At 37.8% G+C, this 26,097-nt stretch overlaps 1 long non-coding RNA gene across 1 annotated transcript in view; it reads left to right on the forward strand.

Moving 5' to 3' along the window:
• The first annotated feature begins 1,255 nt into the window (after positions 1-1,255).
• The window catches only part of LOC141391383 (uncharacterized), a 60,128-nt gene continuing 35,286 nt past the window's right edge, over positions 1,256-26,097 (forward strand). Inside the window, exons 1-2 of the long non-coding RNA XR_012409632.1 lie at positions 1,256-2,098; positions 2,158-2,415. This is a non-coding gene — a long non-coding RNA (uncharacterized lncRNA). The remainder of the gene's footprint in view (positions 2,099-2,157; positions 2,416-26,097) is intronic.

Below are 26,097 nucleotides of genomic sequence, written 5' to 3' on the forward strand. Positions count from 1 at the left end.
ACAGGACACAGGATGCTCAGGTTCCACATGTCGCGTCACGCGTTATTCCTGCCAGATGGTGCTAACTAACTGATGAATACACCTTATCAGCGTGTCGCCTCCGGCTTTGAACAGCTCGGCTGGTAAGCTATCGGATATTGCTGCCTTATTATTATTTAGCCGGTTTATTGCTGACTTTACTCATCTTGGCTGGGCGGTATACATTCAATACCACCTTCTGGGATTGCATTTGTGGTATCTTCATCGTCTTCGCTACTATTGGCAAAATGCTGTTTCCATATCCTGAGCACACTGTATGTATTAGTTACCAAGATAGCTTGCTGGTCTCTACAGGAAGATGTACCTGTACCAAAGTCATCTGTTTGATGTTTCACTCTTTGGTAGAACTTTCGGACTACATTCAGGCGGAAAAGACGTTTCTCCTCTCTCCTTTTCCCCCGATACCTTTCTCGTTCGCTACGCGTTGCTATTGATTGTAGGGTATCCCTTTATGCCACATGTTCTCTTCGGTAGCAGAACGACACTCCTAGTCATACCATGGATTCTTTGGAGGAGGTCTCTGGTATCCAAGTATGGATTTTGCGGCTGTTTGCATGGAGTGCTGTTATGTTATCGGGACGAGGAGTGCTTTGATTAAGCAATTGGGCCAGTTGAGTGTAATATGCTGTAGCTATATGTTGTGATTGCAGCTTACCGATGTCTAACTTTCGTGTTGTTCGTACTTTATTTGCTACGTTTAACAGGGTACGTACCATTGCTGCAACAAGGTGGCGGTTTGAGTCAATGTTTGCTCCTCCGAACGAACGTACATCCACAACGCTCGATGAATATCTTCCATTTATCACAACGTCATCAATTTGATTTCTGGGTTTCTTATCCGGAGATAAGAGATGCTTAAATCTGGTGCTGTTAACTACCATGTTTTTTGCCGCTGCAGAGCCTATCAGCCTCATACCGTTGTCAGAGGTTTCACTGTGGAGACAGAATTTCCCGACTGTTGGACTAGGTTAGGTTTAAGAATGCGCAACCATCTAGTAGAGTAGGTGACTGCTTCACTCGGAGACCGTTGGTCCATTGTGTTCATCCTGTGTAGACTGTTGTTGAAGATTTTAAGATAATAGAGATGTGAGGATGTTGATGCAGTATGGCGAGATGAGGGTGATAGGGTAGAGATGATGGTGAAGTGCAGGAGATGATGAGTTGATGGTGTAGCGCAGATAGGATGGAGATGTAAAGTTTTATGCCAAGGTATGGGTGAGAATGTGCTGGAAAAGTAGAAAGAGTCTGATTAGTATTACTTGTTAAGGACCTTTGCCAAGCAATGATAGATTTTTGGCAAAGTTGAGTAGGACGATGGGATCTATGTTAGACAGGAAGGTCAGAGTGTCTATCTCATATCTACCTAGCGTTCGGATCTCCTTGTTTGCAACAAGGGGCACCTACAGAGCAGATGTTCGACAGTCTCTATCTCCTCCGCATATTCACATAGCCTGCAGTAGTCAATGCCACTATCGTCCCATTTTGACCTGTTATAAGTCCCAACGCGATTTTCATCACTAACTTATCAAGTGCGAGGAGGGAAGCCGTTCTTCGACGAGAAACGAGAGGCCAGATCGCCTTGGAGACCCTACAACCAGGTTCCAATAGCCATCTTTGATGTGCTCTCTCATTGAAGATCTTCCGAAGTTTGCCAATGTAGTGGCACATCGGTGGCCGAACGGTTTCATCAACGATCGACTTATCGATAGTCTTAGAGCCACCTCGAGCCAGTTCATCTGCTACCTCATTTCCCATAATGTTGTTGTGACCCGGAACCAAACATAGCATTACGATATCGTGAACATCCTGCAGAGCTCTCCTACAATCAGGAATAGCTCCTGAATTTATGGTCCATGACTTGAGAGCCTTGAGGGCCGCTTGACTATCGACATATATAGTCACCGGTCTTGTAAGGCTGCCTTCAAGCCTTTTCACCAATTCCGCTGCTTTCCTGATAGCAAAAATCTCCGCCTAAAAAAACACTACAATAATCGTAGAGCTTGCATGAGTTTTTAATTAGTGGATTCTCGCTGTAGCAATATACAATATACACTGCCAGGTAGGCATATAATCGCTTACGCAACCATTGTCACCTAACTCATGTCGACTATCAATTAGTTTTAGGATAATCGTGTGTCCAAAGTGTGACCCATGTCAACACCCTGACTCCCGGAGTATAAAAGCAGTTCTCGCCGCCTGAAACTGGATTAGGATATCCAAAGGTTGGAGATCCAGGATAGACGACATCCTGCCGCAGCTTGAGGAGTGTTTTTAATCGATCCGGTAATAAGCAGTGACGCGGTTCTTTGTACACTTGATAATTTGGAGAGTAACGCTTTGTTCCCAAGAGCTTGCCACCAGACCAGACCACCATAGGTAAGTATGGGCAGGACCACGGTTACATACAGCCAGTGTATGATCTGTAGTCTCAATCCCCAGCTTTTCCCAATGGAGTTCTTATAGGAATAGAGTGCCATTAGTCCCTTGTTCGTTCGCTCCTCCACATTTCTTTTCCATGTCAAGCGATGGTCCAGATTGGTGCCGAGGTATTTTGCTTCCGTAGAAAGTTCCAGGGACAGCAGGACTGGAGGCTCGAAATTGGGAATTTTGCGTTTCTTAGTGAATAGTATAAGCTCTGTTTTTTCTGGGTTTACCGTTGTTCTGGGCCCAGCTTGCAAGTTGGACCAAAGATATTCCTTTCAAATTTTGGCACTAAAATTGACTAGAAAAATTTTAATGTCATGGGCTGGACAACGGTCGTATGTTTCTTCTAAGCGCTCGTAGAATATATCTTTGGTCTGTTCATGCATCTACCTTATATAAATGTGCCTTGGTTTCATATATATTTTGACAAATTGTTTATTTTGTTTGATGGTGGAGAAAACATCGTCCTTTTGGGGAAATGCATAGAATCGAATGCAAATGCAAATTATACCGAAATCGATTCAGATTTAGATATAGGTCCCATATATATTTTCGGCCGATTTTACGTTTTTGCTGCACCAAATACGCTATATACATACATATGTCCGATTTCGGTAAAATTTGGAATGTGTGACGGAATTTGGTAAATGTGGCAAATTATATCGAAATCGTTCCAGATTTAGATATAGCTCACATATACATATAGTTTCGGCCGATTTCAAGTATTTGCTGCACCATTTGAATTTGGTCTAGAAATAAGTGTGCCATATTATATCGACATTAGATTTCTGATATAGCTCCCATATATATTTTACATATTCACAGTGGTGTAGGGAATCATAAAGTCGGCCCCGCCCGACTTTGATCCTTTCCTTAATGGTTTTCATATTCATTAATGTCTTTATAAATTTCATTAAAAACAGCCAGGTCGTCATCGGATTCCGAGTTAGATTCATTTAAAATATTATTATTATTATTCATATGTGTATGTTGAAATTGTGGGTTGATGTGAAATTGTTCTCAATTTTCCAAAAACATCAACCAATTTCTTTTCTTAAATTTTAAATGTCCTATTTCCTAAAAAATCTAATTAAAAACGAATCCAATCAACGTAGGTTGGTAGTAAATTTCGCAGCTTTTGGAAAAGATAATCTACCCTCAGATGTATGTAATCCTTCTGAATCCTTGCTGGATGCAACCACCACCAACAAACCAACCAAAAAACAAGCTCACCAAAGTGCCAAATGTAATTTCATATTTCATTAAAGTTCCAGCGCAAGGGGATTGCTACACTGAAAAGAGTGAGCGGTACACAAATCAATTCAATCATCCAACAGCCATCAACATCTTCATCCTCAAACATTTTGTTGTTGCTTGCCCGTTTTTGCCTTATAAAACCCAACAATATACACGTAGTACGCCCAGAAAACACTCAGTCACGTTTGTAGTACAACAAACGAACGAACAAACCACATACCCACTGCATTGAAAAAATATAATTTCAGCAACAGCTCAGTAACCGAGAGCTTGTCGTCGTCGTTGAAAAAGCATTGCTCTGCTGTACCAGGCCATGGCAAGACAACAACCCAACAAAAATCTGCTGCTAGATAAGGGCAAGCGCATGTCAAGAGCGGCGACCTTGACAGTGAACTTGAAAATGAGCGACAAGGATTTTTTTGTTTTGCTTTGCAATTTGCAACTACATCAAGCACACACACACACCTACCTATATTGCAAAGACACTACGAATGCGAATGGAAGGTAATGAGGCAAAGCACAAAAAGCGCACAAGAGACAAGTGAGATACTCACACACCAACAACAACCAATCCGAACCGGGCAAAACGTCAGTAAGCAAAAAACAAACCAAAAGTTTTGTATGACGTCTGGCATGAGTTGCATTGCTGCCACCAAAATCTCATCCGAAGCAGGGGCCATTACTCGGGCATTAAATCAAATAAGTTGTGTATCTATCGAATACCCACACACACCACAGCGAATTTAGATTTTATATCCGACTCTTCCAAGAGAGAGAGAGAAAGAGTACGTCGTTGCGAGAGAAAAACATACATGCCACACATCACAAAGCTTATATTGGTGTAGGTGAGATGGGCTAAGCAACAACTTTTTGAAGCTTCTATCGATTTTTGTGCAATTTGTTTGCGAAGCTATCAAACGAGAGCTGCTGAACTTATTCTCATTTCTTTTCCAACTGTTGTCGATGTAGTTGCAAATGAGTAAATTTTTGCTCAGTCATGTTTTTCTTTCATAATGTTTTTTTGTGTTTTTTTCCATACTCAATCCCGAACCAGCTGATTGTTGTTTATAGAGAAAATTTGTTCTGATGGGTATGAGAGCGGCATACAGTGTCCAGAATATGTGTTATGGAAGATTGGGTGGTTGATTAATTAATTTTATGATGGGAAATGGCAGGGTCTGTCCCCCCATTGGGCGATTGCAAACAGCGTCTGTAGTCCAGTGGAGTGGCTGATCACGGAGACGGAAAACTTTAAACCTTTCAAAAGGCCACGGAAAACCACTGAAATAATGAAGTTAGAAACAATGCAAGTATATGCACCAACTCCAAAGAACTCCCCCAAACCCGATGACAACATTTGGCACTCGAAAACGGATAAGAATAGCACAATGGAACGTAAGGACCCTAAAAGAATCTTCAAGGTTCGCACAAGTCGAAAAACAAATGAGCGAACTCAAAATTGGCATCCTTGGTATTACCGATATGCAATGGAGACCTGACGTCTGCCAATGGAAACAAGGTTATTTATAGTGGAAAGCATGACAAAAGCGAAAGCGGTGTAGGCTTTATCATCTCAAAAAATATGCAAAAATCCATCCATTCGTACCATCCAGTGAACGACAGAATGCTCACACCATTATCCAACGTTATATACCCACTGAAGAAGCAGAGGAGTCAGTGAAAAACATGTTCTACGAACAATTGACCACCACCATAAATGGTATAGCCAACAGAGACTTGCTGATTCTACTTGGCGACTGCAACGCAAAAATCGGTTGTGAAAATAAGGGACTATGTTTCCACATGGGAAAACACGGAATGGGTACGAGGAATAACGATGGTGAACGTTTTGTTGAACTTTGTCAAGCAACGCAGCTGGTAATAGGAGGCTCACTTCTCCCACTTAAACGGATACACAAGTATACATGTACATCTCCAGATGATAACACACAAAACCAAATCGACCACATATGCATAAGAAGAACATGGAGAAGTTCCCTCGTAGATGTGCGCACCAAACGTATCGCCGATATTGATAGCGACCACGAGCTCGATTTGACTTAAAATTACTGAAGAATGAAGAAAAACGCTTAGAGATATCAAACAACATAAGAGCACACACTCCCCCAAACAACACAACATCGTGGGAAGATACCTGCAACAAGCATGAAAACATAGCAATAACTTACTTTGGATACACTAAGAAAAGCGAACGAAAGGAATGGATCTCAGACTAATCCAGGATCGAAATCGTCTAAAACAGCAAGCCTTAGGTGAGGTGTCGAGGAAGGACCGTTGCAAAAATGGTAAAACGATCGGCGCAAAACGATAAAAGGATTTACGCAGAAGCAATGGCCAAGGAAGCAGAAGCAGCAACAGGAACAAACAACATGAAAGAGCTCTACAAAATAATAACCGCTATACAAACAACTCCCAAATCCGTTCACAACCAATAAGAGACACGAACGGTAAACTATTAACAAACGCCGAAGATCAAACGAAACGTTGGAAACAGCACTTCGAAAAAATATGCAATATCGATGGCGGTGATAGCGAGTCCGTCCACTTGGTCCAGCAAGCTGATGAAAATCAATTTCCTGATGAATCCATAAATACTGATGCCCCCACAATAGCTGAAATTTCAACAGCCACAAACTGAAAATAAACAAGGCGCCAGGAGAATATGGTATACCACACGAACTCCTCCAAGTCGACCCCAAAACATCGGCAAGAATTATACACTCGCACATAAACGAGGCGTCGATAAATGAGTGGCTACCTAGCGCATGGACGAAAGGCACTATTATTAAATTGCCAAAAAACGGTGATCTGAAACAATGCGATAAATGGCGGGGAATCACCCTGCTTAACACCGTTTATAAAGTTATTGCAATCATAATAAACGATAGATTGCAACCTATTGAAAAAACATTGCGGGATGAACAGGCTGGGTCCCGCTCACATCGAAGCGTCGTCGATCAGACAAATACCCTGCGGGTAATAATAAAGCAATCTAGAATGGCGAACGCCACTCTACCTCGTCTTCATAGATTTTCGAAAAGCGTTCGATTCTATTAAACGCGATGCTCTTCAAGTCAAAAATAGCAACATAATTAGTGAGCCTTTCACAACTAAGGCTGTGGTGAAGCCAGATTGCCCCTTATCCCCGTTACTTTTTGCGGTTGTTCACGACGATGAGGTATCATTTGGACTCTCAATCGACATCTAGAAGACCTGGACTTTGCCGATGATATTTGTCTTATGTCGCACAAGTTTACCGACATGCAAGATAAAGTAAACAAACTTGTTCTTCTAGGCAAAGACGCTGGCCTCGAAATTAACACAAAAAAGACGTATGTAATGCGCATAAATTTTTCAAGCGACAACCACATAAAAATAAACAATGAACCAATACAATATGTGAAATCATTTTGCTATCTAGGATGCTTCATGGATATTGACGGAGGAGTGGAAGAAGATGTCAATAGTAAGCAAAATAAAGCCAGATCTGCGTTTGGTTGCCTTAACAAAACATGGAGGTCACAACATCTCTCGGTCCAAACGAAACTGCGCATATTTAACGCATGCGTAAAACCAATTTTGCTTTTCAAACGCAATAATTCAAAGATTACAAGCCTTCATAAACAGATGCTTAACAAGAATTTGCGGCATCTCTTGGCCAAATACAATTTCTATCCTGGAAATGTGGAACAAAACCAATGAAGAACCCATAAAACGCCAGATCACAAGAAGAAAATGGAAGTGGATAGGTCACACACTTCGAAAATATACTGGTAGCATCTCCAGATGTGCCCTAGACTGGAACCCCCAAGGCACTAGACGTCCACGACGGCCCAGAATCATGTGTCGCAGAACAGTTTCTATGGAACTAAAAAGATTAAACATGACCTGGCAAGAAGTTAAATTTATATGTTATAATAGAGTAGAAAGGAATTTTCTTGTAAGTGCCCTATGTTCACATGTACAATGAATAAACGAACAAAAAAAAAATGCACCAACTGTTGATAAAAGCAATAACGAAATTGAATTATTCTACAACAAATATGAGGATCTAATAAAACTTACAAATCCGCGCAAAATAACTATAATACAAGGCGACTTTAATCCTAAAGTAGGGAGACAACGAGTTCCTGGAATAGCAGGAATATTTGGGCTAGGTTAAAGGAACGTAAGAGGCGACAGACAGGTTCTGACATGTCAAAAACATAAATGAACATAACTAATACAATTTTCTGTCTACCCCCCAAGAATGCTGTACACTTGGAAATCGCCCGAAGATCGAACAGAACACATTGTACACAATCAAATAGATTTAATTTTAATTAGCTCGAGGTATAGATAGTCGGTTTTAAAACCCTTAACGTACCCAGGAGCCGACGTTCCATCAGACCACCATCTCCTGATGATGAAGCTACGAACAAAGATTGCTGTAATGAAGAAAAGAAAATTTCGACGATAGCTCGACGTAGCGAAACTCAACGATGCAACTTACAATACAATACAATACAAAACCGGATAAACCAAGAACTGAATTGTAAAGAGCAAACTCAAACCCATAGCAGAAGCTACTCTCGGATATTATAAACGATCTAAGAACAAGGAGTGGATGACACAAGATATATTAAATTTGATGGACCAGAGAAGAAAGTATGAAAAATGATCTTCGCCCTAACATCCAAAATTTCAAAAAATAAAAAACAGGCTAGCCCCGCTGGGAAACCCACGTCCTCGAAAACATATGAATGAAAAATGTTGTCACGACGCGTTAGCGTTCAAAGCTAAACTCATAACTTCAAAGGAAGCGCAAAAAAACATTTGTCATGAAGAAATACAATTGGACGGCCAAATATCCGTTATTGTATAAAATACATTTGCATTTGAAAACCCAAAAGTTCGATAACATAGAAGCCACTACACAGCTGATATGTCTGAAAAGCTGCCAAACCAACAGCGAAACTAGTCACATAATTTGGTGGTTGTGTGGGTTCTCGTTTAGAGTTAAAGCTTAAATTTTTTTGTAAGTGGAAAAGGAAAGCCGGTTCCTTTTTCAATTACAAAAAATTTCGATCATAAAGCTTAACTCTAAACGAGAAAATTAATAAAATATAAAAATATTATTTATGAATTATATTCGGAGATGAATAGGAAATTCAAGAGTCCATACGCATTGCAAAAAATTAATATTTAAAAAACCAATGTCTGGAGATTGAAAGATTACAAAACCTACACGGTGATTTCAACTTCCGTCGAAAACTAAAAGAAATTGCAGGTGCATTCCGAAAGATGTCATAAAATGTATTGTATAACACTATGCAACACTGAAAATGCAAACAACTTCTAGTATACATTTTTTTAAAATACATATTGAGACTACAAAAAAACTAGTAGGGGTTTGTCCTGTCTGATCCAGTTCGGATTTTATGGCCTCATCTTAACCGTGCTAAAACTACAGTTTTTGCTTTTAACCGGCCTTGCTATCTTGCAATAGTGTAGCCCTAAACTAGTAGAACTTATCTTTTGAGCAGACTGCATACGGAAAATTCCATCGATCGAATATTTTTCCAAAAGAAAACATTAAGAACAAATTAACGGTTCTGAAGATATTGTGCGAAATGTATACAAATTATGGAAATTTTCGATAGTTTATAAAATTTGAGTTCGAGTTCATTATTTCTCCAAATATTTTATTATTTCCCTTATCTACAAATTTGCTTTAAAAAGTCAATATTTAACCACGTTTAGATGGGGCCGTAAAATCCAAGCTGGATCTGACACAACAAAACCCAACTAGGATTTTTGTCGTTTGGGTCTGTACTTTCAAAAAATCCTCAGCTCAAATTGTTTGCACAAGGTTATAAACCCCTATTTGACGTTAATGAAAAGAAAATTGTATGGAGAGACTACATAGAATATGTTTTTTACAGACGACAACATATAAATCTTTGAGCAGTACACCCAACAACCTTCACCAGGAACAGCAAAAAGTAGAAGAGAAGTAGAATCTGCAAAGTCGCTAAAAGATAAAAAACTTGTGGCCCACATGAGATTCCCTCTGAAATTTTAAAATTAATAAATAATGAAAACATGGATCTCTTAACAAAATTATTCGACAACATATATGGTACAGGCCGATACCCACAGGAGAGGCTAAAATCTACTTTTATTACCATTCCCAAAAAAGCACGCTAAATACTGTCACGAATTCAGTCTAATTAGTCTTACGAGCCATGCTCTAAAAATATTTCTTAGAATTATTCATTCAAGAATATATCCAAAATGCGAAAGGGTAATGGGAACGTCTCAGTTAGGCTTCAAAGAAGGCATGGGTGCCCTTTTTATACCCTCAGCATTTATACTAACGAGGGTATATGAGGAAAAGTCAAAATTTTTTAGTTTCCATGAAGCCAAGGTTTGCACTATTATAATACGCGAACTATTGTAGTTTACCAGTAAATATGACTATTGATGGATTAATTTAGATGTTTTTGTAAAAAAGCTCACAAATTTAGCAAAAAAATTTAATTTACGTGGTAGTTACGACAGCGTAAAGGAAAAAACATAGGTAAAAACACGTTGAAGCTAAACAGTTTTTTTACATTACTATTCGATTTCTGATTAAACCATTCAACTGACGGACATCTGTCCAAAGTAAAAGTAGGAGAATACAAAATGAAGATTACACTTCTAATGTATCACTTTCCAAAATTTCCACTGCATCCACCTTTTATGGATGCTGACATTTTGAAGCCGGATTTCAGGTGTTTTTTGTATTTTTTATGTAACTGGGACGCGCATTCGGATATTTCGAAAAACCAATTATAGAATTAAAGAACTCGCGATTTCGCATAATTTGATATGTATATTGAGTATGTAGCCCACACAGCAGCAGAGTAATCAACTGCCAAAGGCCAAAATTTAGTGTGATATTTTTTCTAAAAAACCTATTTTTTGGGTACAGTATTTACAATATCGTTTTGAGTGTGCTGGTACCCCGCGATATTTTAGTTTTTCGACGATCCGGATCATACGAATCACAGATCATAAAAATCCATCTACTAGAACGGCGGAAATGGCTACTGCAAAAATTGAAAATTTTGCGAAAAATGTTTTTCAAAATATCGCTTTCAAAATATCGTTTTATGTGGATCGTTTCCATTTCAATGAAGAAAGTGAATCATCACTCGCGTTTGTGCGAAAACAGCGGTTTGAAGAATTTAGTGGCGTGGGAGCTGCATCCGATTTATCCAAAAAATACTGTGTGATGCTACATCCACGGTTCTTGATGGATTTTATTGAAATATGTTTAGATCGATGTATTTTTTCACGGTTGATAGCGAAATCGGATGCGCATAAAAAGTGTATGCACTATGTGCAAAATATAAGCGTTATACAGTTTGTTGCACACTAAACTGCAGACGATGCTACATCTTAGCGGCCAAAGTAAATCCTGGCAAATGTGTACAAATTAAAAGAGAAGAATTCGCTGTATTGGTAAACCGCATGCGCATCAAGTGATTTTGAGGATTTCGCGATTTACACGCATTTCAAAATGAACATTACCCGATACAATTTTATTTCAAGATTATACCCCATTTAAAGGAACCCAACATTTATTTGAAAGATATCCATATCTTCTGCTAGATGTTAGCGTGTTTTCGAGAAGTGATTAGAATAAAAAATTTGATTTATTGCGTAAAATTTAACTAAAATAGAAGAAAAACTCCGACCTATTTTTCTTACATTTTGTTCAACTAACTTACAAAATAAATTTTAATAAATATTTTCTCTTACAAAAATTTTATAAATTTCCTCAATATATTTTTTTTGTTTTCGCTATAATATGAAAACCACTAAACGGATTTGTATAGTTTTGTTTTCATTTGAATCTTCGCGATGTATAGATTACGTACATATTTTGTATATATTTTTCAGAGGCATAGGCAGGTTGGATTTTATTAAAACAAATTGCAAACTACCAATTGTTTGGAATTCTTTCCTAATTTCCGCGAAAATGCACAACTTTTTCACTAAAGTTATGGGACCTCAGTAAACATATAGTATGTAGGGAGCCCCTAATTAAGAGAGTTTCTCAATATAATGATTAGAGTCTTTTAAAGATTTTTTTCTTTTTATCAGAATTGAAACCGCCATAACTTTTGCGCGCAACAACCAAAATTAGTATCACGAACAGATTTAAGAATGGCATTTTTTTCCCAATCTATGTACAAAAAATCTTTCATGTAGCTTAAAAAAAATTTTTAATTTTTTTTTTTTATGGAAAAATAAAAATTTTGTCTTTTCTTCATATACACTTTCATACGGGCAAAATGTGTCTCATCGAAATAATGATTTTAGACCCCAAGTATGTTTGCATGAAATGTGTTTCAGACAATTTGGAGTTGATTTAGCCATGTCCGTCCGTCTGTCTGGCTGGCTGTAGGGCACGATAACTCTCGAACGGATCAACCGATTCGGTCCAAAATTTGCCTTTCGTAATATTTTTCCAAACTTAGTTTAAGTTCGAAGATGGGTTATATCGGTCCACTCCTTCCGGTACCTCCCCCACAGAAGTTCGGAAAATTTGTGCGCACGATAACTCTTGAAGGAATTAACCGATTTGGTTCATACTTTGCACATCGTGAAATTTCTACCAGACTTAGATGATGTTCCAATATGGACGCAATCGGTCTACTCCTTCGGGTACCTCCCATACAAAAATTTGGGAAAGTTCAGTTTAGTAGTGGAATTCTGTAACTTATTTTTGTAGTTAACGACAAAAATCGGTAACATAAAATGTTTATAATTTCGGTAATTAACGAAAATAATACAACCAAATACCGATAGCAACAATGTTATCAACTTTTATTGATACTTGTGGTGTTATTATAAGGAAATGGTTTTGGAAGTTCGTACTTATGTGTACGAAAAGTAATAAATGGTACAGAATTTGGTAAAATTTTGATTTGGGTGACCGGATAGACCTGGAAAACTGAAATTTCGGAATTTACTTTAAAGATAACAGATGGAGTGAAGAATTGAGGAAGTTTTGGAAATTCGTAGTATACGAATCTGGAATCCTGACATTTGGAATTAAATTACTTTTGGAGTGTAGTATTGAGATAGTTTTGGAAATTCGTACTTATGGGTACGGAATGTTCTAAATAGTACTACATTTGGAACAATTAAGATTTAGTTGAATGGATAGGGCTGGAATCCTGAAAAGTTCAATTAAGATTACTGTTCGAGTATAGGATTGAGGAAGTTTTGGAAATTCGTACTTATGGGTACGTAATGTACTAAATTTACTAAATTTGCTACAATTTGGACTTGGTGAGCAGATAGAACTGAAATTCTGAAATTAAGTTTACTTCTGAAGTGTAGGATTGAGGTAGTTTTGGAAATTCGTACTTATAAGTAATGAAAGTACTAAATTTGGTACAAATTGGATTTGGGTGAACGGATAGAGCTGGAGTCCTGAAATTATAATAAATAAATTTGGAATTAAATTACTTTTGAAGTGTAGGATTGGGGTACTTTTGGAAATTCGTACTTATGGGTACGGAAAGCACTAAATGGAACTAAATTTTACTGTTGGAGTGTAAGATTGAGGAAGTTTTGGAAATTCGTACTTATGGGTACGTAAAGTAACATTTGGTACAATTTGCATTTGGGTAAACAGATAGAGCTGGAATCCTGAAATTTTAAATTAAGTTTACTATTGGAGTGCAGGATTGAGGTAGTTTTGGAAATTCGTACTTATGGATACGAAAAATACAAAGTGGTACTAAATTTGGTGCAATTTGGATTTGGGTGAACGGACAGAGCTGGAATCCTGAAATTTGGAATTAAGATTACTGTTGGACTGTAGGATTGAGTTAACCTTGTAAATTCGTACTTATGGGTACGGAAAGTACCAAACGGTACTAAGTTTGTTACAATTTGCATTTGGGTGATCAGATAGAGCTGGAACCCGGCAATTTATAATTAAGATTACTTATGGAGTGTAGGATTGAGATAGTTTTGGAAATTCGTACTTATGGGTACGAAAAGTTTTAAATGGTGCTATATTTGGTTCAATTTGGATTTGGGCGAAAGGATAGAGCTGGAATCCTGATATTTGAAATTAAGATTACTGTTGGAGTGCAGGTTTGAGGTGGTTTTGGAATTTCGTACCTATGTGTGCGAAAAGTACTAAATGGTACTGAATATGGTATAATTTGGATTTGGGTGAAAGGAGATAGCTGGAATCCTGAAATTTAGAATTTAAATTACTGTTGGAGTGTAGGACTGGAATGGTTTTGGAAGTACGTACTTATGGTTACGAAAAGTACAAAATGGTACTAAATTTGGTACAATTTAGATTTGGGCGAATTCTTAGCCATAATTATATTACACGCAATAAAGAATTGAAAAAAAGATTTGGGTGAACGGATAGAGGTGGAATCCTTAAAAATTCGGAATTACTTTTGGAGATAGTAGTTGAAATTCGTACTTTCATACGAAAAGTATTAATTGTATTATAAATATAGCTGGAATTCGGAAATTTGGTAGTATTGCCGCTGTTGGTGTGTAAGGTTGAGTGAGATATGAATGTAGTTGTGGATATACGTACAATAAGTGTACGAAAATTACTAAATGGTCATGAGAGCTCAATTAATTCAATTAAATGAAACTGGCACAGAATTTGGTTCAAATTGTTATTGTGTAAAGGAGCCGAAATTGTGAAATTCGGTAATAGTATAAAAGTTGGCGTTTATAGTGGAGATAGAGAGGAAGTATTGGAAATTATGTATACGAAAAATACTAAAACTGGATATAGTATGGGATATAAGGAAGTAATTTTTGAAACTTAAACATATTATAAGTATGGTACCAGTTTGATGTTGCATGAAGGGATATGGAATGAAATTTCGAATTGTTGTATGAGGGTTTGTGTTGATGTTTAGATAAGGATTTTTTGAAATGCATACAAATTCGGAAATTAGGCTGAGGGCTGGCGGGTTTATTGAGAAATAAGAAATGTACTAAATGGTATTAAATTTGACGTTGGGTGTAGCATTGAAACTGGAATTAAATAATTAGTGTGTGAAAAGTACAAAATTGCAATAAGTTTATTATTTGGCTAAGGAATAGAAAGGTAATTCCGATTTATTATTTATTTGTCAGCTTCATTGTTAGAGGTGGTCGTACAATAAGCGTTGGCATTGAGTGAACAAGTAGAGTTAAAACTGTGAAATTTGAGCTAAGGTCCTGAATTTTAAAAATTGTACTGAATAGTGTACTATTGTTTTTATGTTAACACGAAGTCGGTTTCTAAATAATGTACTGAAATCAACAAGTCAAACGTATCTTTTCAACGAAATTGTTTTTTATTTTTGTTGTCTATTCTGAACGTTATAGTAAGTTCATTTGATAAAGGAAAATCTATGCGCCTAATGTGTTACAAGAAGGTTTTTACACACTGAGAACAAAAAGTCCTAAAATGAAGTGTTTCAAAAATGAACTGTTATAGAGGGTAACATCTTTTGAATAAAGGTTTTCTACATTTTGATATCACAAATTCCAAAATTTGGTTGGAAAACGTGAATAAAAAAATTGGATAAAATTTTCAAAATACCCATACCGTTCTAATAAAACATGGACTGGAATTTAAAATGTAGGCCGCAGTTGAAGTTTAGAAGTCTTTTTTGAAATTCGAACAAAACCTGTACGAACAGTACTTAAATGAAATTAAATATCAATTCAAAAAGTTATTAGTACATCAAAATGTTTAGTGTTCACCATATTATATATTGCTTATTTGTATATTATTCCTTTTCCGCATACGAAGTAGCGGGCATTTTGCTGGTATTTATCCACTTCTTCGGGTACCTCCCACACTTATTTTGAATAAATTTACTTTAAGACCTGCTCACGAATCACTTTAGTTTATGTTGAAGCAACTTGCATTCGCTGCCTCAATTAGTCCATATTTACATAAGGCAATTTTCCTTGCGGCAATTGTCATTTTGTAGGAGAGAGAGGTGAGGCATATGGTAACCCTTTGCCTCTCACCACCCTCTCTCACCTACAAACTGACAATTGCCGCAAGTAAACTCGCCTAATGTAAATTGGGACTTACGACAGTAAACGCTTGTTCAGGGCCAATTCGATACTTCCTGAGATAACAGCCCGAAAGTTGTAAAAAAACCCATATGGCACCATATGTAGTGGCTGGAGAGCTCGAACCGAATACTGATGAAATTCGAAGGTGGTGCTTATTGGTCCACTCCTTCCGGTACATGTTCCACAAAATTTCGAAAATACTCGCTAAATTGGTACACGCGATTTCTCATAGACGTATGTAGCAACCGATTTGGTCCAAAGTTTGGATCTCTAAATATTGTCGAAACTTAGTTTATGTTCAAATTGTATCCCTATCTGTCCAATCCTTGTGGTACCATCCACATAAATGTTCAACATTTTTGTGTGATTAAGGGTCTGTTCGAGGATCCTTTGGATATTTTTACCGAAGGTTTTCCTAGTGGTCCCGTTTACAGCGATATTATGTTTTTTCGTAGGCTAGTGTGATAAAAAAGCTCTATCTATCGATGTCCCCGCAAATTTTTGAGCTTGAATCCTATCCATACTTTTGTCTGTTCATACGCCCAACATTTTGAAACCCCCTCTTAAATGCATAAGTTTTTTTGGGAAAAAATCCACACAGGCTGAGGGTATATCTGTGTCGGAAAAGCCGACTGATAGTTTTTTACTTGTTAAATATTCCATTTACTATAAATCTAACACCTAGCTCATGTTTCGTTTCACGACAACTATAATACAGTGCGTAATCGTTTATTATTTTTACGTTTGTCCGATTCCATTGTACTTTCTGTAAGGCGATAATACGAGGGGCACTAGAAAACTTTCTCGCCTAGGCAACACGCAGTGTCGCCATTCTTTAGGCTAGAAAGGATATATATACACCTTCATACGGGCAAAATGTATCTTATCGAAATAATAGTTTTATACGCCAAGTATGTTTGGACGAAATCCATTTCAGACAATTTGGAGTTGATTTAGCAATGTCCGTCCGCTAGAGCGCACGATAACTCTCAAACGGATCAACCGATTCGGTCCAAAATTTGGTTTTCATAATACTCTGTTTAAGTTCTGGTACCTCCCCCACAAAAGTTAACAAATGTTCGGAAATTTTGTGCGCACGATAACTCTTGAAGTGAGCAACAGATTTGATCCATAATTTGCAGCAGACTTAGATGAGGTCTAATATGGACTCAAACGGCCCACATCTTCGGGTGCCTCCCACACAAAATTTCGGAAAAGTTCACTTTAGGGCCCGCTCTCGAATCCCTTTGATTTTTTTGTAACAACTTGTTTTCACTGCCCCCCAGACAACGGTATAACTAGGCGTTTACACACAGACAGTATTGGCAAGACAATAGCAAAGTTACAAACTATTTTCACCAATACATTCATAATTTTCTCTATACATATTTAAAAATTTATAAATGTATTTCTGAAAAAGGTTTGTATTTTTGCTAATGTCTTGCCAATACTGGCATTTCTAAAGGCCGGGTTAGTTTCATCAGAGGCAAGTCCATACTTCCTGAGAAAATAGCCTGAAAGGTACAAAAAACTCCCTATGGCACCGTGTGTAGTGGTTGGTTCGCATGATAACTCTCGATCTGATCTGACGATTCGGTCGAAAATGTGGCATTCGTAAATTTGTCCAAACTTAGTTTAAGTTCGAAGATAAGCCATATCGATCCACTTCTTCAGGTACCTCCCACTCAATAGTTCAAAATATTGGGAAAAATTGTGCGCACTAGAACTCTTGAAGGGAGTGACCGAACTTTACACATTCACTGCCGCTCACTTGAATAGAACCCCCCTGCAAAATTTGTTTCAACCTCGATTTTTACTTCAATTTTTGACTTTATTTGGTTTTCCTTGTAGAATTCCTATACAAATTGGATTTGAATGCAAATGAATTACTAAGTTTACTCCAAACACATGAAGCAAAATATAATAAAACTTAAAAACTTCTTAACTTGTATAATCCCGAAAATAATGGAGGTTGAAAACTATTTTTCATGGGGGGTTCTATTCAAGTGAGCGGCAGTGTATCTACCTGTTATAGATCAGGTTCGAATATGGACTATATTTATCCACTCCTTCGGGTACCTCCCACACAAAATTTAATTTTGAAGCAACGTGCATTCGCTGTCTCAATTATGACGGTAAAATTTTTTTCAGTGGTAAATCCATACAGCTTGCAAAAAACTACCCGAAAGGCTGTTTGTAGTCCCTGGAGAGCACGGTAACTCTCGAACCGAATACTGCGTTCGTCCACACTTTGGATATCGTAATTTTTCTTCGAATATTAGATGAAATTCGAAGGTGGTACTTATAGATCTACTCCTTTCGGTGCCTCCCCTACAAAAGTTCGAATATGTTCGCTAAAATTGTACACGCGATATCTCATAAACGTAGCAACCGATTTGGTCTAAACTTTGGATCTCTAAATATTTTGTCCAAACTTAGTTTGAGTTCAAATGTGGACCCTTCGGTCCGATCCTTGGGGTACCACCCACACAAATGTTCAACATTTTCCGTTGTTTACCGAAGGTTCTCTTATCCCCCGCAAAATGTTTGAGCTTTAATCCAATCCATATTTTTGTCTGTTCATACTCCCAAAACTTTGAAAACTCCCTAAATACATACGTTTTTTTGGGAAAAAAGTGTTTCAAAATACACAGGTTGATTGTATATCTCTGTCTGCAGAGCCGACTGATACTTTTTTACTTGTTTCATAGTAAGCTGTCTTTTGACGGGGTGTGTTAATAGTCCAACTCCTAAACCCAAGTATTAAACATTCTTATGGGAGAACATTGCAAATGTTGCAAATGTCTCTTTAAAGGGTGTTAAAGGCAGCTCTCTAGGTGACACCATGGGAAGGTCAGTGTTCACTTGAGATGAAAGAAGGACAAAGATAAATTCTAAAGATATTATTCATACCCATACGTGTCGCAGCTAAAAAATGATTAAAACTCGGCTAAAAGTATATCCTGATTATTTTTGCAAGGGTAAACATTCTGTTTAATTCACCTACATCTGTAGTTTAAGATAAATAGCAATTGAAAGTAAAATATCGAATTACTAAAATCGACACTATTAGAGAAGTCTTCTCTAGCCAAAATACCAAAATATTCTTTAAAATCATAGCAGTTTTTTTCTAGTTAAAGTTCTATAATTTTCAGCGTTACACTGTATGCAATTTTCTTTATAGTTTTGGTTTAATACATTTCTAGTTGAGGTTGCATTTTTTTCGATGGTTTTCTCTTCTCTAAAATTTTCCTTTTCGTTCATTGGGATTATTGCATTATTTCATTCTAGAGTGTATATAGATATATGTACATATGTATATGTACATAGTATTCATGCCAGATAGTTGTTGGTTTTGCCTCCCACACAAAATTTCGGAAAAGTTCACTTTAGGGCCCGCTCTCGAATCCCTTTGATTTTTTTGTAACAACTTGTTTTCACTGCCCCCCAGACAACGGTATAACTAGGCGTTTACACACAGACAGTATTGGCAAGACAATAGCAAAGTTACAAACTATTTTCACCAATACATTCATAATTTTCTCTATACATATTTAAAAATTTATAAATGTATTTCTGAAAAAGGTTTGTATTTTTGCTAATGTCTTGCCAATACTGGCATTTCTAAAGGCCGGGTTAGTTTCATCAGAGGCAAGTCCATACTTCCTGAGAAAATAGCCTGAAAGGTACAAAAAACTCCCTATGGCACCGTGTGTAGTGGTTGGTTCGCATGATAACTCTCGATCTGATCTGACGATTCGGTCGAAAATGTGGCATTCGTAAATTTGTCCAAACTTAGTTTAAGTTCGAAGATAAGCCATATCGATCCACTTCTTCAGGTACCTCCCACTCAATAGTTCAAAATATTGGGAAAAATTGTGCGCACTAGAACTCTTGAAGGGAGTGACCGAACTTTACACATTCACTGCCGCTCACTTGAATAGAACCCCCCTGCAAAATTTGTTTCAACCTCGATTTTTACTTCAATTTTTGACTTTATTTGGTTTTCCTTGTAGAATTCCTATACAAATTGGATTTGAATGCAAATGAATTACTAAGTTTACTCCAAACACATGAAGCAAAATATAATAAAACTTAAAAACTTCTTAACTTGTATAATCCCGAAAATAATGGAGGTTGAAAACTATTTTTCATGGGGGGTTCTATTCAAGTGAGCGGCAGTGTATCTACCTGTTATAGATCAGGTTCGAATATGGACTATATTTATCCACTCCTTCGGGTACCTCCCACACAAAATTTAATTTTGAAGCAACGTGCATTCGCTGTCTCAATTATGACGGTAAAATTTTTTTCAGTGGTAAATCCATACAGCTTGCAAAAAACTACCCGAAAGGCTGTTTGTAGTCCCTGGAGAGCACGGTAACTCTCGAACCGAATACTGCGTTCGTCCACACTTTGGATATCGTAATTTTTCTTCGAATATTAGATGAAATTCGAAGGTGGTACTTATAGATCTACTCCTTTCGGTGCCTCCCCTACAAAAGTTCGAATATGTTCGCTAAAATTGTACACGCGATATCTCATAAACGTAGCAACCGATTTGGTCTAAACTTTGGATCTCTAAATATTTTGTCCAAACTTAGTTTGAGTTCAAATGTGGACCCTTCGGTCCGATCCTTGGGGTACCACCCACACAAATGTTCAACATTTTCCGTTGTTTACCGAAGGTTCTCTTATCCCCCGCAAAATGTTTGAGCTTTAATCCAATCCATATTTTTGTCTGTTCATACTCCCAAAACTTTGAAAACTCCCTAAATACATACGTTTTTTTGGGAAAAAAGTGTTTCAAAATACACAGGTTGATTGTATATCTCTGTCTGCAGAGCCGACTGATACTTTTTTACTTGTTTCATAGTAAGCTGTCTTTTGACGGGGTGTGTTAATAGTCCAACTCCTAAACCCAAGTATTAAACATTCTTATGGGAGAACATTGCAAATGTTGCAAATGTCTCTTTAAAGGGTGTTAAAGGCAGCTCTCTAGGTGACACCATGGGAAGGTCAGTGTTCACTTGAGATGAAAGAAGGACAAAGATAAATTCTAAAGATATTATTCATACCCATACGTGTCGCAGCTAAAAAATGATTAAAACTCGGCTAAAAGTATATCCTGATTATTTTTGCAAGGGTAAACATTCTGTTTAATTCACCTACATCTGTAGTTTAAGATAAATAGCAATTGAAAGTAAAATATCGAATTACTAAAATCGACACTATTAGAGAAGTCTTCTCTAGCCAAAATACCAAAATATTCTTTAAAATCATAGCAGTTTTTTTCTAGTTAAAGTTCTATAATTTTCAGCGTTACACTGTATGCAATTTTCTTTATAGTTTTGGTTTAATACATTTCTAGTTGAGGTTGCATTTTTTTCGATGGTTTTCTCTTCTCTAAAATTTTCCTTTTCGTTCATTGGGATTATTGCATTATTTCATTCTAGAGTGTATATAGATATATGTACATATGTATATGTACATAGTATTCATGCCAGATAGTTGTTGGTTCACTTGTCTATGTACGTTTCTATGGGTGTATGTTGCGGCTGATGATATGGTTTTGCCAAAGCGACATGCCGACTACCTCAATTCTCTGTAGATATTTCGGGGAGGGGGACTTTGGTTGATATTTTCGATTTCATAACTCTCACTATCACAAACACTTACACTTTTCACTTTTCCTCCATCTCCTTCGTTAATGTCAAGGTCTTGCTCTCTATTTTTTGCTGTTCTGTTAGATGGATGGACGGGACTGGTTGGATGTGAGTGTGTGCTTTTGTTTTCATTTACTCTCATCCGCTTTTGCTATACAAGTGTACATGTGTATAGAGTGAATGAATCATCACTGTTACATGGGAACATTTGGAATCAGCCCCTATTAGAAGTAAAGAAGAACAACGAAAATGTTTGTATTCACCCCGTCGTACCCTACATCCTGTCACTAAGTCCATTATAATAAATGACTCAGCTCGATTGATTGGGTGGTGATAAGTAACGTAATCCTAATGCAATTGTCGGTAGGTAGTGTCCCTTTGTTTGCAATTCACTTTCGTTCCTTGTCACACTGACAAGTTGCCGTGCTTTTAATGACCACAAATATGCCTGCTTGTAAGGTGACTTGCGGATGGTGCATATCATTAGAAGATTTTACGCGTTCAGTGCTAAGTGTGATTGAGTGGCAGCAACAGCAGTAGCGGCGAATGAGAGTGGTGTACGTGCCAGAAATTTCGCTTTCAGTGATAGAATGCAAATGGATGGTATGATGTTGCAATGTGGCCATCTTTCAAATGAACAATAACAACAAAACGAACAACAACTATACATTCATAATACATATGTACCTACCTACTTAAGTTGAAGTGTACCCAGGTGAAAATCCGAAAAACACATTTAGCTTTTTATGGAGATTTTATCATTTATCTTTTTTTCTATTTTCAACGTTGTTGTGGGAGTATTAAAACCCCTTAAGGAAGTAAAGTTGCTACAAGTTTGCTGTGCTGACGGAGATATACCCTCAGCTACTGACAAAAAAAAAAAAAAAAAAAAAAAACAAAAAAGAAGGATTAAAGTTCGGCCGGGCCGAACTTTTTATATTCCACCACGAGTTGTATTGAAGTAAAATGGAACAATTAGTTTCCTTTCGTTTATGAAGAAGACTGAAAACCAAATTTCAGCTAACCTTCAAAATACCGAAAATCGGGAGGTACCGTTCTACTGTGTCAAAACGTCGATCTAAACCGGCAAATTTTTGGCGGAAAATTTTTAGACTCAGAAAAGACTAAATACCACAATTGTCTTGCGGATTGGCCATTTTGATTGGTGCCGCCAGGGTTTCTTGGAGCTTTAAGGTCAATATCTCAGGAAGTATGGACTTGCGCAAGAATAAAATTGTACCGTCGTAAAGGGAGCCGCATGGACAAACTACTAAAACAAATTTCAGAACGATCCGAGCGGAGTTCTTACACTTTACTTTATCCGAATTTTGTGTGGGAGCTACCCGAAGGAGTGGACCGATATAGTCCATATTCGAACCCGATCTATATGTGGAAGAAAAAATACGACGTGCAAAGTTTGGACCATTTTACAGAAAAAATTTTAACGTTTGTGGGGGAGGTACCCTAAGGAGTGGACCGATATGGCTCATCTTCGAACTTAAATTAAGTTTGAACAAACTATTACGATACCCAAAATTTGGTTCGAATCGGTTGATCCTTTCGAGAGTTATCGTGCGCACCAGCCAGCCACACGGACGGACATGGCTAAATCGACTCGAAATTCTCTGAAACGAAACATACTTGGGCTCTAAAACCGTTATTTCGATGAGGCATATTTTTAGTCGTATTTAGCCTAAATGATGAGGGTATAATAATAAGGCTTTGCCGACAGGATATACCCTCAGCCTATATGAATTTTGTAGCCCTTTTTGGACATTTTAAATAGCCGACAAAAATCAGGATTTAGATTAAATTTCAAAAGTTTTGCGGAGGAAGTACTTAAAGAAAGGGACCGACATAGTCCATTATGGAAGTGGATCTTATTTTTGGAGTCATATCTTTTCGATAGATATCGCACCCACTAGACATCTCTGCGGGTCTTCGTATAACTTTGGGACCAGTATGCCACAACGAACAGCATCGGTATACATTTCCAAAGGATCTTCGAAGAGACCCTAAAAAGCACTTAGACACAAATGTTGAACTTTTGTGGGGCAGGTACCCTAAGGAGAGGACCAAAATGGGCAATTTTAGAAGTTAAACTAAATTTGGACAAAATATTTGTTCAAGAGATATCGTGCATATCATTTTAGTGGCAATTTTTTTTTAAATATTGGAGGGAAGAACCGGTATTTGTGGACTGGTATAGCATATCGAATTGAAATGAAATTTGTACAAAATATGACGAAGACCAAATTTTGGACCAAATCAGTTGATCAGTTCGAGAGTTATCGTGCTCTCCAGCCACTATATATGGTGTCATGGGGGGTTTTACACCTTTCGGGCTGTTTTCTCAAGAAGTATGGACTTGCCCTTGAAGAAACTTGTATCGTCGTAATGAAGGCAGCTAATGTAAGTTGCTTCAACAAAATCAAAGGTATTCGAGAGCAGGTCTTAAAGTGAACTTATCCGAAATTGTGTGTGGGATTTACCCGAAGGAGTGAACCGGTTGAGTTACCGATTTTTGTCGGCAACTGCAAAAAAAATGTTACAGAAGTCCACTACTGATTTCGTCCAGCCTTGGCACATTGTTCTTCCAAACTTAATTCATATTTGAAGATGGACTATATAGGTTTTCTTCTTTCGGTACCTTCCATCACAAAAGTTCAAACTTTTAGGCTAAAGCACAGGTCCTGACTTGTTTGGGGATACATTTTAAACGTTATTTGGGATAGTTCTCGCAGTATGAGCTTGGTCAGCTTTGCCGACAGAGATATACCTGTCGGCAAAGCTGACCGATAGTTTGTGTACCCTCCACCATAGTATGGAGGGTATATTAAGCGTTTTTCGTGTGTAACGCATTGAAATAATCATTTGCGACTCTATAAAAAGTATATATTCTTGATCAGGGTAAAAATCTGAGTCGATCTACGCATGTCCGTCCGTCCGTTCGTATGTGGTAATCACTCTAGCATCCACAAAAATGGCGTTTTTTTTTGGAAGATGTGTATTTTGTTTACATGCAAGTCAAGTTTGATGATAAGATATATCGGTCCACGTTTTGGTATTTTCCCCATATAAAGGTGCCTCCCTATTTCAGATATTTTGACGTTTTTAGTCACATTTTCAAACCGAATTGGCTATAATTTGTCATTTAGGGTCCCTAGTGACGTAGGGGATAAGAGATACCAAGGATCGGTCCTCACCCGCTTTAACATGGCAAAGTCCAGGATTTATCTTGGTCACTCTCTCATCTCAAGTGGACACTGACCTGGGGAGCTGCCTTTAACACCCGTTAAAGGTAGTGAGGTAACCTGTGCCGCGCGTTCACCCATAAGAACGTTAAAAACTTGGGTTTGGGCGCCGGGTTAGTAACCCTCCCCTAGAAAAAGCAGCCTACTTTGAAAAAACAAGAGAAAAAAAAACAAATCCCTCTAAAGTTGACGACCCCCGCAAACGTTTTAAGGTCCATGATCTGCGAATCTGCACCTGGAATGTTTGCACTCTTTATAGAGAAGGTGCAGTTTACGCATTGGAAGATGTACTTGAAAAGTACAAGCCGACATTACTGCCATACAGGAAATACGATGGAATGGGAAAGGCTTCACAACAACACCTAAAGGTGACGCACTGTATTATAGCTGCCATGACACAAAGCATGCGTTTGGTTGCGGATTTGTAGTTGGTCGGAGGTTAAAACACCTGGTCTCCAGCTTCACACCCGTGAATGAAAGACTTACTACAATTCGAATAAAAGCAAAATTCTTCAACATCAGCTTTATATGCGCTCATGCACCCACTGAAGACAAGGATGAACTGACCAAAGATATATTTTACGAACGCTTAGAAGAAACTTCTGACCGTTGCCCTGCCCATGACATTAAAATTATACTAGGCGATTTTAATGCCAAAATTGGATAGGAAAATATCTTTGGCCCAAAAGTCGGGAAATTCAGTCTGCACAGTGAACATCTTACAATGGATTGAGGCTGATAGACTTTGCAGCTGAAAAAAGAACATGGTAGTAAGCAGTACCAGATTTAATCATCTCGATATTCATAAGGGCACCTGGCTGTCTCCAGATCAATGAACAAGTAATCAAATTGATCATGTTATGATAGATGGAAGACATGGATCAAGCGTGTTGGATGTACGATCGTTCCGAGGTGCAAACATTGATTCGGACCACTACCTTGTTGCAGCAAAGGTACGCACCCGGTTAAACGTAGCAAACAAAGTGCTAACAGACACAACACGAAAGTTAGACATTGGTAAGCGGCAATCACAACAGATAGCCACAGCATATTCCACTCAACTAGCCCAATTGCAATTGAGAGAAGTCTTCCTTGTCCCGTACGGGGAGTTTTGGAACAATGATTTGTTTGTGTAGCCCAATTGCTTAATCAAAGAACTCCTCATCCCGATAACATATCAGCGCAATGGCAAAGTATTGCCCTCTCCATGCAAACAGCAGCAAAATCCATACTTGGATAATAGAGACCTCCACCAAGGAATCCATGGTATGATCAGGAGTGTCGTGCTGCTACCGAAGAGAAACATGCGGCATATAGGGCTACTATACAAT

The sequence above is a fragment of the Musca autumnalis genome, unplaced genomic scaffold (genome assembly GCF_047663935.1).
Source record: "Musca autumnalis isolate F117 unplaced genomic scaffold, ASM4766393v1 scaffold_1, whole genome shotgun sequence".
NCBI classification, from domain to species: Eukaryota; Metazoa; Arthropoda; class Insecta; order Diptera; family Muscidae; genus Musca; species Musca autumnalis.